This window comes from Adiantum capillus-veneris, chromosome 15 (genome assembly GCF_014529385.1).
Source record: "Adiantum capillus-veneris isolate H3 chromosome 15, ASM1452938v2, whole genome shotgun sequence".
NCBI lineage: Eukaryota > Viridiplantae > Streptophyta > Polypodiopsida > Polypodiales > Pteridaceae > Adiantum > Adiantum capillus-veneris.
This window is the reverse complement of record NC_140945.1, coordinates 135,098,036-135,111,985: the sequence shown is the minus strand read 5'-3', so window position 1 is coordinate 135,111,985 and position 13,950 is coordinate 135,098,036.

Sequence of the window (13,950 nt, the reverse complement as noted above, 5' to 3'; positions counted from 1 at the left end):
CTAAGACGCATTGAGACATTGTTACATAGATTTAGTCTTTAAGTTTGCAAGCTATTGCTCCTCCTATCTCCTAGGTTTTAAAAGTTCTTTGCTTGGACGTGAAATTAAATATTTTGGTCACTAATGGCTCTACTTTCACTTTTCAATACATAGTATCTTCCCAAGATGCTTTAGCATCTCGAATTAGCTTCAAAAGCACTTCTAATGCTTAGGATTTGACCTCAGCACGTAGACACTTAAAAGAGAAGCTTAACCACTAAGCTATTCGCCTTGGCTACCCTTAGGGGCTCCCTTAAGCACTAAAAAAACAAATCTCCCCCCCCCCCCCCCCCCCCCTCCTCTCCTTTCCCTTTTTTTCCCCACCCTTCCCTTTTCCTTTCTTCCCCCCCCCCACCCAAACCACAAACCAATTAATCGTTTCTGAAAAAGTCGTTTTGACTACCTACTGGGATAAAGGTTGATCCTAAAAATCTTTCTACTACAAGAGATTAGTCTAGTCCTTGAAATGTTCATGAAGTTTGATATTTTTTAGGCTTGACTAGATTTTATAGTAAATTTCTTTTTAAAGTTGCACTACCTCTCACCATTCTTTGAAAAGAAAAATAGTTCCCATTAGGAAGAGTTTAAAAAATCACTTTTGATCGACGAAAACACATCTGACATATACACCTATTCATCAATTACATGAAATTTTTGCATCATTATTTTTAGTTTTTAACAATATAGTGGGTCAGGATAGGTGTTGTTTTAATTCAAAATGATCATATGATTGCTTTTGAGAGTCAAAAATTGAAACCAAATGAACAAAAGTACAATAGTTGTGAAAATGAATAGCTCACAATTAATTATGCTATTGGCATATTGCAATGGCTTTCTCTTTTTCCATGGTAAGCTGTGCATGACTCCACAATAGGTTTCTTAGAGATGAGTCTGCACAATAGGTTTCTTAGAAATTACTGATCTCATCGTAAAGGGGTCTCACAAGGGCATGTCAACCACACTCTCAGCTTGTGAAGAACAATTTTATTGGCTTAGTAGGAAACATGGTATGCATTACTTTTTGTCTACTTACATTGTATGTCAACATGTAGAACATGGACATGGTAAGCCTTAAGGATTTCTTATGCTTTTGCCTATGCCTTTTACGCCTTAAAAAGAGTTATCCATGGATTTCAATATGTTAATCTCTTTCCCACTTGCTAATTATGTTTATGTGTGTTTCTTGGATTCTATGCTTGAGCATGTGTGTAATGCTTGCATTGCTCTGCTTAACATCCTTCCTTTCTATTGCTATGCAATCCATGATCACTCTTTCCAAATGTTAGTGGTGGCTAACACTTACACTAAGCATGCCCCAAGAAAAGGATGTGCCATAATATTCACATGTATATGGTATCATTTTGGGCTCATTTATAGTTCTTATTTATATAAGACATGGGCTTAATTCAATTGTAATGTAAAGTGGCTTGGAGATATGCATGGTTGTTCTTGGGCTCTCGATGCCTTTGTAAGTCTTGATTCTCACTAATCAAAATTAAATTCTTTTTATTAATCTAGTTTGCATTGATTGTGTGTAATTTGAAGTGGATTACATTCTAAATCACAATCACTCTCTAATTAATCACCCCTAACCATATCACTTGGTTGTGATGTGTGAGGGCTATGCCTTCTTACTCTTGATTTCTCTTTCAACAACGTGCATGTGGTTAATGTTAGTGCATGTTGATTAGCATTGAGTGGTTGTCAACACTAATGTGAAGTAGAATGTGTTAACCACATTGATTATGTAGAGTGGGTGAATGGGAAGATTAAGGAAAGGTAAGCTTCGATGGCCATGATTTGTGCAAGGAAGGTTGGTAAGTAGGTATGTGAGCATGATTAAGGAAAGTATAATCCATGGCTTCTCTCTATAATTGTTGAGTGATCCCTTAAATCCTCTTATTCATTGTGTCCAATGACACTTGCACTTCAGTGCGTGAAGTCTCCAAGGCCTAGTCAGGTTATAGTCCTTGGATTGATATTTTTGTTGGTCAAGGGTTGTGTCATTGCTTATTCTATGAACTACCCTCCAATAGTTGGTGTCATGCTCAAGGACAATAACTAAGCTAGTGAGTAGAGGACACAATGGTAGTAAATTCAACACTAATTTTGTTGGATTTGAGTGTATATAACTCAAATATGGTTTGATTTGGTCACGAGTGTAAGGATTGAAAACTAATTTTGAGTTATCTTACCCCCAAACCTCCTAATTCCACTTTCATTTCTACTAATTTCACATTGATTTTATGCTAATTTTTGTTGACATTTGACTACTTTTTGCTAACCTAAACAATAAATTTTTATGTGTAATGTATATTTTACCTCCTAATCAAAGGATCATTCATCACTCTAAGCAACTTTCTTGGGCCAACTTATGCCTAATCGTGTGATTTTAGTGTATGATTTTTGACCTACACTAAGCTGTTTTGGAACCAAAATTGGAGGTGCACACACATGTGTGTGCAATAATGTGTCTATGCATGGAGCAAGGAATGGTTGGATGATGTAAGTGCACTAATTGCTCACTAAAACTTTTATTGATTAATGTGGTTGCAATATTGTGGTAGTTAATTATCAAATACAGGTGTGTAAATCAAGTAACCTACTTTATATGCCTAGTTTGATTGAATTGGAATGGAATTGATAGTCAATTCTGATATTTAATCTTGTGTATTGCAAAAAAAAGGTGAAAACTAGTTGTAAATCAAGTGTGTATTCGTCTAATGATTATTGTGAGCATGCATAAAATTCAAGAAATTGATCATATTTGAGTGTGAAAACCACTCTATTAAGCAATGTCAATCAATGGTTATGCCTATTTCCCAAGGAATAGGGAAAAAGCTAAGTGTGTATGCCAATATCAAGACCACGATTGGTGGTCAAATAAGACGGATAGATACTTTTTTATTGTGAAATGCGCATCAAAAATGTGTGCAATCATTAGGTGTAGAACTAACTGCATTGCTAGTTGAGCCAAAAATGAACTTGTGTACCTACTTTATGAGTATGTGCATTGCTTGATTGTTAAATTAAGTTCAATTTTTAATTAAAAGCGAAGATATTGAGCATGCATGCATTCATCTATGCTTGCTTAACTATGGCATTGGAGCAATGAGATGAGAAGTTTATGGATTTGTTGCATAAATTTCGGGTCTAAATTTGGGTGTCTATGCCTACTCAATGGCATTAGATGTCCAATTTGTGGATGAATAGTTGGTATCAATTACCGAGTGTGATGATTAATAGACTCAAAAGGATTAGTGTGTGTATCATCAGATGTCTTGAGATGGATGACTCAATTGGTGCAGCATTGGGGATAATTTATGTGCATTGCCATTGCAATGTATGCCAAATTAGTTAATTTGTATCTAATCATGTGCCTACTTGAGTCCAAAAATCAAGTGTGTAGCCATGCAAGCCTAAACTGACAAACCTAATCAGGTTGAGATTGGGTTCGAGTGATTTTTTGCAAAGCAATGTTTTTTCAGTATCTAGTCTCTTCATCCTAGATAAGTGTGGAGGCGGCTTTGCAACATTTTCATGTGAATTTACTAGTGAAGCCCCCTAGCTCTAATTGCACTTCTTTGGGGGGCATAAGTCTGTTTTGCAAATTGAGATTCAACCACTTGCCCCCTCTAGATCTCAGATTTGCATTCATTACCATTTCCCTAGCCATAGAGGCCCAGCTCTTGGCAGATCCAGCTAGAGTCCAAAATAATTTTGCACAAAGGGCCTCAGTGTGAATGGAAGGGTCACCACTAATAATTGATCTTTTTGAAAGGTAGTTAATCTACTAATAGATCTAAGGGATACATACATTGCTTTATATTTGGCTATCAAAGAGCTGTACTCATGAGGTGAAACCAGGTAGATTTAAATGCAAATATTCTTCATTGCACTGAAAAATAAAGTTTATTTTGAATTCCATTGGACATGCAAGAAATTGATTTTGATTTGTGTTCCATGATGTTGCAAGATAGGTTGGTGAGTAGATTTGTAAACATGACCAGGGAAAGCATAATCCATGGCTTCTCTCTATGAGTGTTGAGTGATCCCTTGAATTCTCTTACTCATTGTGACCAGTGACACTTGCACTTTATTGTGTAAATTCTTCAAGCCGTAGCCGTGGGCTATGGTCCTTGGATTGACATTTTTGTTGGTTCAGGGTTGTGCCATTGCCTATTCTACAAACATCCCCCCAACATCAAGTATGTGTGTGTTCTTGTTTAATTTTATGAAGCATGACCACAACCAAATAGTAAAATAGTTTCAAGTGACAATTGACATAGATGATGATAGACTTGTCCAACAACCCAAATAGATTTCAGATCTTGTACAAGAGTTCCATATTGAAATTCCATTTAGAAATAAAGGGGTTTTTTAAAATCTAGAAGTTGAAGATCCTTGATCTTTTTTTTTGGTGCTCAGTTGAGCTTGAATTGAATCAATCACAAAAAGTTATAATTAGCCCTAGCATATCGCTTGAATCAGATGCGAAGAAAGAATAATCAAGCTCATCCCCAAGCAACTTGCTTACTCGCAACTTACACTGGAGGCCACTCACAATGATGACAATAGTTTACAAGGTGTTGGAAGTTGAAGATCCTTGATCTTATGTGTATGTCACCCAGCTTAGAAAGGAAGAAAGAGAATCCTCACTTGCATCCATACAAGAAAAGACAACATTTTGTTAGTCCTTTACCCTAGCTCCATTATTAACTATTCCTTAAATTTTTTTAATTTAAAGAGTACCATGCCTATATTAAAATTAAGGATGTCTTTACCTTCCTATAGAGTTATGTCCAAAAACAACCTTTAACAATATTATTCTTTTCTACTCCACTGTTTTTTTTCCCAATGTGGAATTTTTATTTTTGTTAGGACCTTTAGTTCTTACCTCGGTGTTTCTAGGCTCTAGCTAGGGGGGATGGGAATCCCATATATGTAATGTGTGTGTGTGTGTGTGTGTGTAAAAATGTGTATATTTAAGAGAGGTAGAGGGGAAGAAGCAAGAGATTAGTCTTCCATTTTTTCTCTCTCAGAGAGCTTCTGCTTTTTTATTACAACCTCTTCTCCTATCAACAAAACTAGAGAGCTCTCTCATTCTTTTGAGATGTCTACATATCCTAGCCTAGTTGTTTTCCTTGGATTAACAATTTGGGGTCATATTGATCTTGTGTGATTCCACTATGCTATGATTGCACAACCTTTTGGACACCATTGTCAAGTAATCGAGTGCTTAAGAGGGTGGAGCTCTAATTTGTGTCTAGAAAAGAGTTTAACTCACTAATTTGCATAAATTTTAAGATTAGTATGTAATTTAGGCATTCTGGAGTCCCTAATTGGAGAAAAATGGTATTATTTTTCTCCCTTTTGATAGAGCTTAGCTCTTATCTTTCTCTAAATTAAGCAATTGTATTTGCTATTTAGCTTACACCTAAGGGAGGTCACTGCGTATAAATTGTGTATATCATGTGCATTCACAACATATTTTTAAAACCCTTTATCTCTATTAATAAAAATACATCCTATCCTATTCATTTTGTAAAAAAAATTCCCAACTTATTTTATGATACCCTTCTATATGTAAAAGTGTGAAAGAAAATTAAATTTAATAACCCCTTTTGCTGCACTAAGTGATAGTCACATAAATATTAAGTGACCCCTCCAAAGCTTACACACACTAACTACACTAATTTTTGTGTGTATAGCTTACTAATTTCATGAATTGTGGCCAAATTTTTTACTAATTCTATTAAATTTTGTGTGATTTCATAGCCATATTTGCATGATTTAGATGCATGATGGGCATCTTGTACTTGCAAATTTATATTAAATGTGATGTTTTATTTGATTTTTTGTCAATTCAAGTTTACTGATTGGATTAGGAGGCGTGCACACACACATTGGTGTGTGTAATCTTGCCATTTTGGGAAATCTCATCCTTATGGAATCACATGCCACTCAGAGGGAATTTTGTGCACACTAAGTGGTTGAAATGTCTAGAGTGGGTAGAGGATCCTTCAAGGAAATTGGGGACACATACATTTTTTTCTAGTTTCAAATTCACACGTTCTGCTACCAAAATTGCTTTGAAAAAGTCCTTGCACCGAAAAGGCACCCCTAATTCTCTTTAAAGTTTAGTGTTTTTTTTTTAATTTTGAAATTTTTTGTGCTTCAAAGGAAGATTTTCAAAGCTAAACTAGTATTGATGGCCGCCTTCGGTGGCCTCTCTCTCTTTCTCTTTGCGTACCCACTCCCTCCCTCTCTTTGTATCTCGCTGTGACATGGGGGTTGTAGGCCACATTGCTCATATCAAGCTGGTGCTGACACGTGTCTGAGGACAGGGGTTGAAATCTCTTTTGTTGATGTAATTACATCCGTTCTGTTGATCTTATAGTAGTAGGCCGTTTACCTCCTTTATTATGGCACAATTGTGGAGGGTTGTGATAGTTGGCGTCGGTGCAGTGGGCGTGTTTGTGGCAAGCAAGAGAGCATGGAGCAAGCAGTTTACCTCTTTTATTATGGCGCAATTACGGAGGGTAGTGATAGTTGGCGTTGGTGCAGTGGGCGTGTTTGTGGCAAGCAAGAGAGCATGGCCAAGCTACGGGAAAGCCAGGGGCAATCCTCCCCCATCAACATGATCATCAAGGGTGCTATAAGCTTCCAAAATCACATTCGACCCTGGTCTATTTGCGACCTCACCCTTGGACTTGGCATGGTCCCATTTGCCTATTGGCCTGGCACACACCTATTTCATGTCATGCACACACATGGCTTATGTGTATGTGACACATTTAGATATGCAAGGAAGATTGTATGTGTATGCATGCCGCTACATGCATGTTGCCATAGAATGCATTTCCGAAGCAATTGTTGCAGAGAAAGAACCCACACCTCCTTTTGGAGAACCCAATGAGGAGCTGAGCAAAGATTCCGAGTTAGTTTCTTGCACGCCTAGAGATTGGTGGGCCATGGCGGAGGTCGTGTATGTGTGCAACGGGTCTTCTTTCTCTTAAATGTTTGACCTCCTTGCCAAGCAATAAACCGATGCAGCCCAACGAACTGCTCTTGGTGTGTGTGTGTGTGTGTGTGTGTGTGTGTGTGAGAGAGAGAGAGAGAGAGAGAGAGAGAGAGAGAGACACAGAGAGAGAGAGAGAGAGAGAGAGAGAGAGAGAGAGAGAGAGAGAGAGAGATCTAACACTGCAACCTCATCCAAGTGGGAGGTGTTGTGTGGGAGACGGAGGCCAGTTGGGACCTGCAAGAGATATCGCATGGGAGGAGGATGAAGTTCGAGGAGAGAGAGAGAGAGAGAGAGAGAGAGAGAGAGAGAGAGAGAGAGAGAGATCTAACACTGCAACCTCATCCAAGTGGGAGGTGTTGTGTGGGAGACGGAGGCCAGTTGCGTCTTGCAAGAGATATCGCATGGGAGGAGGATGAAGTGAGAGAGAGAGAGAGAGAGAGAGAGAGAGAGAGAGAGAGAGAGAGAGAGAGAGAGAGGCACACAGTGCTCCCATTCAGAACTTCAAAAAGAATGCTGCAGTAGCAGACAGCAAGTCCTTTGTCTCTCTCTCTCACTCTTGCAGGGTGCTCCTCATTGAAAGAGAGAGACAGACAATCCATGCGACACAGAGCTCTCTCTCTCTCTCTCTCTCTCTCTCTCTCTCTCTCACACACACACACACACACACACACACACACACACACACACATTGCACACAAAGCAATGGCTTTGTTTTCACCTTCGCCCACACCAGCACTGCAATCCGTGCGAGACCCTCGATATCAAAGTTAAGGCTGCACTGTCGCACGCTTTTCTTCTTTTGTGATAATAAAGCAGCCGGTCTCTCTCTCTCTCTCTCTCTCTCTCTCTCTCTCTCTTTCTCTCTCTCTCTCCCTCCGCCTCGTTGTCTCACTGTTTGCGCAGGGCTCACCGTCGGAATGTGTCTGAGCAAGCACTTGCTGCTCTGTGTGTGTGTGTGTGTGTGTGTGGGTGGTGGGGGGGGGATCCCTCCCCCTTTTATAATAGTATAGATGGAGTAGAGATAAATAAAAAAAGAAAAAATTTCATGGCACACCATCCTTTACTTCCCATATCCTATCCATCCAATTGTTTCACTCTGCTCGTTGCATTTCATACAATTTCCTTTACTCTTGTTCACCATCAAGGAAACCCCCCTTGCACACACCAATCAAACCCCCCCCCCCCCCCCCCCCCCCCCCCGCCCCGCCGCGACACACACTCAACCCCACTTACATTGTGAATACCTAACCCCCCACTAGCTTCCAAAATCTCTCCCACCTTAAAAATTCTCTATTCCCCTTATCCGCTCGGGTTACACATTTCCCCACTCTCACCCACACATGCACACCCCCACTCCCACCACTCTTCATCCGCACACATATATTCCCGCATCGAACTTGTACACCAGCAGTCCCGTGCCCCACTCTCTTTGGCATCCCCATTTGCCCACATCATCACACACCTAGACCCGCACAAAAGTTCACAAAAGAAGTGGCACTTAGTGCATTCTTTACTCGCTAAAATTCAGAGTAAATCTCGGTGAAATTTGGATCTTGCCTTGAAGAAACCTATTCCATGATTTTGTGTGCAATGGGTGAAACAAAAACTGCTTTAAAATGATGATGTAAAAATCAAAGGATTTTAAGCATGATTGATGGCAAATGAGGATAAAAGGAATTCATCGATTAAAATTACACGACATTAGTTCAAAAATCCTCCAAATTTGCAAATTTTGATTTGTATTTCCACTTACTCTTTTTACAATAAGGAAGTTAGTCCGTTTACAAAAAATAACTTTCTCAAACACTAGTGTTAAATGTAAGACCTAGGGTAACTGAACATAGGATCCTTCTCCCTACCGCCCCTTATATAGGTTAGCTCCTAGCACTTGATGTGGAATATGTCTCATGTAAGGATGTGTAAAAAAGAACATCCTGCAAGTACAAGATGTACTTGTGTGTGGAGGTAACTGCAAACACTCTATGACAGGAGTGAGAGGGACCCTCATTAGCCTTGCTCCACACTGGCTAAACCGAACTCCTTGAGTTCCTAGACCATGTTGTATCCCATGTGACAACATGTGCCAAATTGAACCCTACAAGTAGGTTCGTAAGAGCATAAGACAGAAAGATAGATTGGACACTTGGCCCAAAATACTTTGTGCCGATATGCCCTTGGCATGGCTCTGTAACATTCAAGTGTACTTAGACGTCTTGAAAAACCAAGCAAAGCATACTAAAAATGGAATAACACCAAATCAGTAGATGCGTACCTGGAGATTTGAACGTAATGTGCACTTACCTGTATTCAAATGGAGAGGAGCACGTCCCCTACCTGAAAAAACAAACAGCATTGCATTGGGAACCCTGGGTGGTGCCTTTGCAATGCAAGCCCTTGGATTAGAATCTACATAGTGAAACTCCTTGGTAAGACTTTTTGTCGAAACTGCTCAACTAGCAGATAATGGTAACCAACGTAGTTAACCGTGTACAGAATGATTGGAGTCAACGTGAAAAGTGTGTTCGTCCTCTACCGCGTGGTGGATTGCGGAATTCTTTTCTTGAAATTATAACTAGGAGAGATCAACTGTGATCCTCAATGCAGATCAACTGTGATCCTTAATGCCTATGGGGTGATGTAGCAATCACCCGGCGGGTCTTACCCCAAAACAATATGTCTATAGACAATCCGTAGTGCTATAGAGGGAGCCAAATATCCACACAAGTGAAATGGCTAGCTGTTATGGACATCCATGTTGTCTCAACCTATTGCTGCATCTATACTCCGTGGTAGAGATCAGCTGATGGGAGTTTAACGTTATCAAAAACTCAACTCAAGCACCGCACTGAAAACATGTAGTGTAAAATGATACTCTAAACATCCGTGATGACATGACTCTTCCTTGTCAATGAACGTCAATGTGTACTTCACTGGGTAGAGCTGTTCGATCTTGAAAACAATCATCCAAAGAATACCAACAGTTGGGTCTTACCGTAGATTTAACAATGCCTCTTAGCCAGCGTGTGTGGCTCATAGCTCTCATGGCAATTAGTGTTCAATAGTCAAACCAATGAAGACTAGTGTGGATGGCATCGTGCCCAATTTATAGATGAGAGAAAGAGAATAAGAGCATGCTGGGCTGAGGAACTTTCCTTAAGCTTTTAGAGTGTGTACCCAAGCTATGTGATCTTACACATCTTATGCCTAAATTGCAGCTTATCGTATAAGCATTCCACAGTTTTCCGATATGACTCTCTCATCGAGAGAGGTAACCGAAGAATAGAAAACTCATTGCGATCCACCTACCATACAGGGGTCGTGATTGTATGAGGACGACTTAGCATTGGCACTTTGTCTGCCCGTCCATCCTTAGTCTGTCCTGGACAGAGTTGCGAGTGTGATAGTGGAAGCGTAATGCATGAAGTGGTAGAATTGAATCCACTAGCATGCCTTGCATGCAGAATTGTAAGCCCTTGCGGAGAGTGATGGCATCAACCATGAGAACCAAAACCGTAAGTGCCTTGCACAAGCGAAACTAGGAGGGATTCCCCATTTTGCCAATTTTTTCAAACTTGTGTGCCAATGCCCTTGATTCCAAATAAATGGACAATATCTCGGCACAAGGAGAAGCCTTGCTTCGGAAAATTGTCAAAGCACTTTGCTTTGCACAAAAGCAGTAGATTCTAATCAAAGCTGTAAACTTGGAAAAACAAGAAGAACATAAAATTGGCTAACCTGGTCGTTGCGGTCACCAGTTGACCCAAAATTCTGTGGAACAAAACTCGCTTAAAATGGCTCATAGCCATATCTACTGCACGGATGGGAGATGTTGTATGTAAATATATGTCCCTTGTATCATATACGCCCGTCTGTCACGTAATGAAATAAGTTGCAAGCATTTTGCCAAATCCTTCCCAAGTTTGTATGCTCATAGCATAAGCCGAACGTGGGAATTTTCAATGCAAGATGCCTGGCTTGAAGCCTTGCTTCGCATAAAGAATGTTGTGATACTAGCCGACGAAGTCGGCTGTTGAGACACAGATATCATGACAAAAAGCATCGACCTTGTCGAGTGATTTCAACTGAAAGTAACCAGTACTGTGTGGCAAACATCCTCTGTCCGCTTCGAGAAATAGTGACACGAAATCGGCATGAGTCAAATGTACAACTAATCATTGGCCCTTGCCAACAACAGGTTGAACAAATTTTAAATGCATATGAAACTATCACAAGCCGTGCTTGTGCCGGGAGTGCCGAAACTGCACGCATGTTGGCTACATGCCATGGCTATGTAGCATTTGCTGAAAGTTTGACCAAACAATTTCAAAAGTGAATGCATACCTTAGTCATCAATGGCGTAAATTTTCTTTGCCGACCTCCCGATTTATTGCAGGTCACAAGCCGTGCTTGTTATTTGTTTTTCCGATCTCGCTCGTAGTGTTTCAAAATGGTCTAATTCCCTTTCCTGCTCGAACGTCTTTTCGAGAAACTCCTCCGAACACTGCAATTCGGTAATCTGTTGAGTAGGAAAGCCGTCGTGTGTACCTTGCTGCTCCTAACAGATTTCTGAAATTGTTCTTGCCGCTCCATGGTGGGAGTGTCACCATATACATGTGGTAGTGATGTGTGTGAACACACTAGGACCGCCGGGGCATTTTTTCCCTCTTTAGGAGGTTTTTCCCCGGTGCATTGTATATACGCCCATCACTCTAGGGCTATCTATCTTTCCATTGCACACTAAGTAACACACTCTCTATTGTGTGCCTTGAGCTTCCTTCGTCTTCTCCAAGCTGTGTGCGTTTCTTTGCAACCCTAATTTCAACAATTGGTATCAGAGCAAGTCACGTCCTCCCGGGCTTAGTCGCCAGCTGCTCCAGTACACGCCTGCTCACTTTCTTCGATTTTAGTGAGCTTTGGCAAGCGTTCGCAGGTCGAAAAAGATTTTGGAAGAGCTCGAAGACCTCGGTCTGCTCAAAATTTTGATTTGGGCTCATTTCGGCCTCTGTTTTCACTATAGGCAGTACTGCACATGCTATTTTGTAATTTTGTGCAGAATTTCTATCAGTGCCATTTTTTGCATAACATGTGCCTTATAGTCTTCTACGGTTTGTGCTATATAGCACGTGTTGTTCCCGCTCCATTTCTCCTATTTTTGGGCAAGTTTTACATCAGGTGCAGCATTTACCATGGCTGACAACAACAACACAGATGTGTTCAAGATGTTTGTTGTTGAGGACAGGTTGGATGGGGACAAGTATCCTATGTGGGCTTATATGATGCAACATGTTCTTGTGTCAAAGGGCGTCTAGAACATTGTGCAGGGCATTGATGTACGTCCTTATTCTGAGGATGTAGGCGATGTTGAGGATGTTGCAGGTCTTGCTGCAAGGATTGCTGCTGTTAGAGTTGTTTTGCCTACGGCAGAACAAGCTCGTTGGGATGTTAAGGATGTGCAGGCTCATGCATTAATTGTGTTGTCTGTGAAGTGCACCATTGTTCCTCACATCCGTTCAGCAAAATTTGCAAAACAGGCTTGGGATATTTTTGCTGGTCTTTATGCAAGTCGCAATGAGGCTAAAATTGCTTTGCTGCGTAAAGAGTTCGAGTCGAAGATTATGCATGAGGAAGATGATATGGACACTTTCCTTGCTAGTGTCAAGGATATCAACGAGCAACTTATTTCTGCATGAGAAGTCATTTCAGACAGTTCCCTTGTGCAGATTGTTCTTGATGCCTTACCAGATTCTTACCAGACTTTTGCTAGTACTTGGAGACTTATGACCCAAGGAAATCCAGAAGTTGTCAAGTTTGATGCATCATGCACATTGCTGTTGCAAGAGTCACTTTCCAGAAAAAACACGAATAGGTAGCGTGCAGTTGAACAGGCTTTTATTGCTTCTCAGAGTGTTAACCCTCACGGCTCACGGACACCCTATCACCTACGAGACGGATGTTGTAACCTACGGTGGACATTGTATTATTTATTTGGTAGAGTCAGGTACCGGGCTTGTCAGTCCAATAGGAAAAGGGTAAGAGTGATCGCCGATGAGAGGCGTACTCTAACTAGGACATTCAAGGGATTAGTTGGCTAAGCATGGGCGCCCAAGTGTGAATGGGGTAAGCTCATATAAAAGCCAACTAAACCTAAAATTCACTCATTCTCTCATTTGTGCAATAGAAGAGTGCTCTTGCTCCATCTCCATCTCCATCTTCTTCTTCTTCACCTCCTTGTGTGTGTGTGTGTATGTGTGTATGTGTGTGTGTGTGTGTGTGTGTGTGTGTGTGTGTGTGTGTGTGTGTGTGTGTGAGAGAGAGAGAGAGAGAGAGAGAGAGGGCGATCGAGCATTACGAAGGCACGACGGTGGTGAAGTGGTTGAGCGCGGCGTAGTGGCATCTCCTTCTTCTTCGCGGCGAGGAATCCTCCACGACAGGAGCATAGAGCAGTGAGTGACACACCATTTCCCTCTTTTGAGCTTACTAGTTAAGCTAGTTGTGTGCTTGGAGCCGTCTGTGGCTCGCACACAGTGTTAGGCAAGTCCCTTGCTTCGACAGTGCGGCAAGGAGCGCACATTTTTGGCGCAGTTGCCGGGGAATCGCCCTGCACTAAGCCCAAGAGGCACTTTGTGCTTCTTCTATGAGTTGTTTGTAGTAGGAAAGAAGAGGAAGAGGAAGAGGAAGAGGAATGAGTTATTTTTCTGCAAGTTGTTAATTTCTGTATTGTCTGCAAGTTCTATGATTTCTGCATAATCTTGTGTTTTCTGTTTGCACACAGTCTTTGCACAATTAGTAGTCGTTAGCTTGTTCGCAGTGAATGAGTAAGTAGGTAGACAGTTAGCAATTTCTGTGTGCACACAGTTTTCTGTTAAGGTTTGCCTGCACACAGTCTT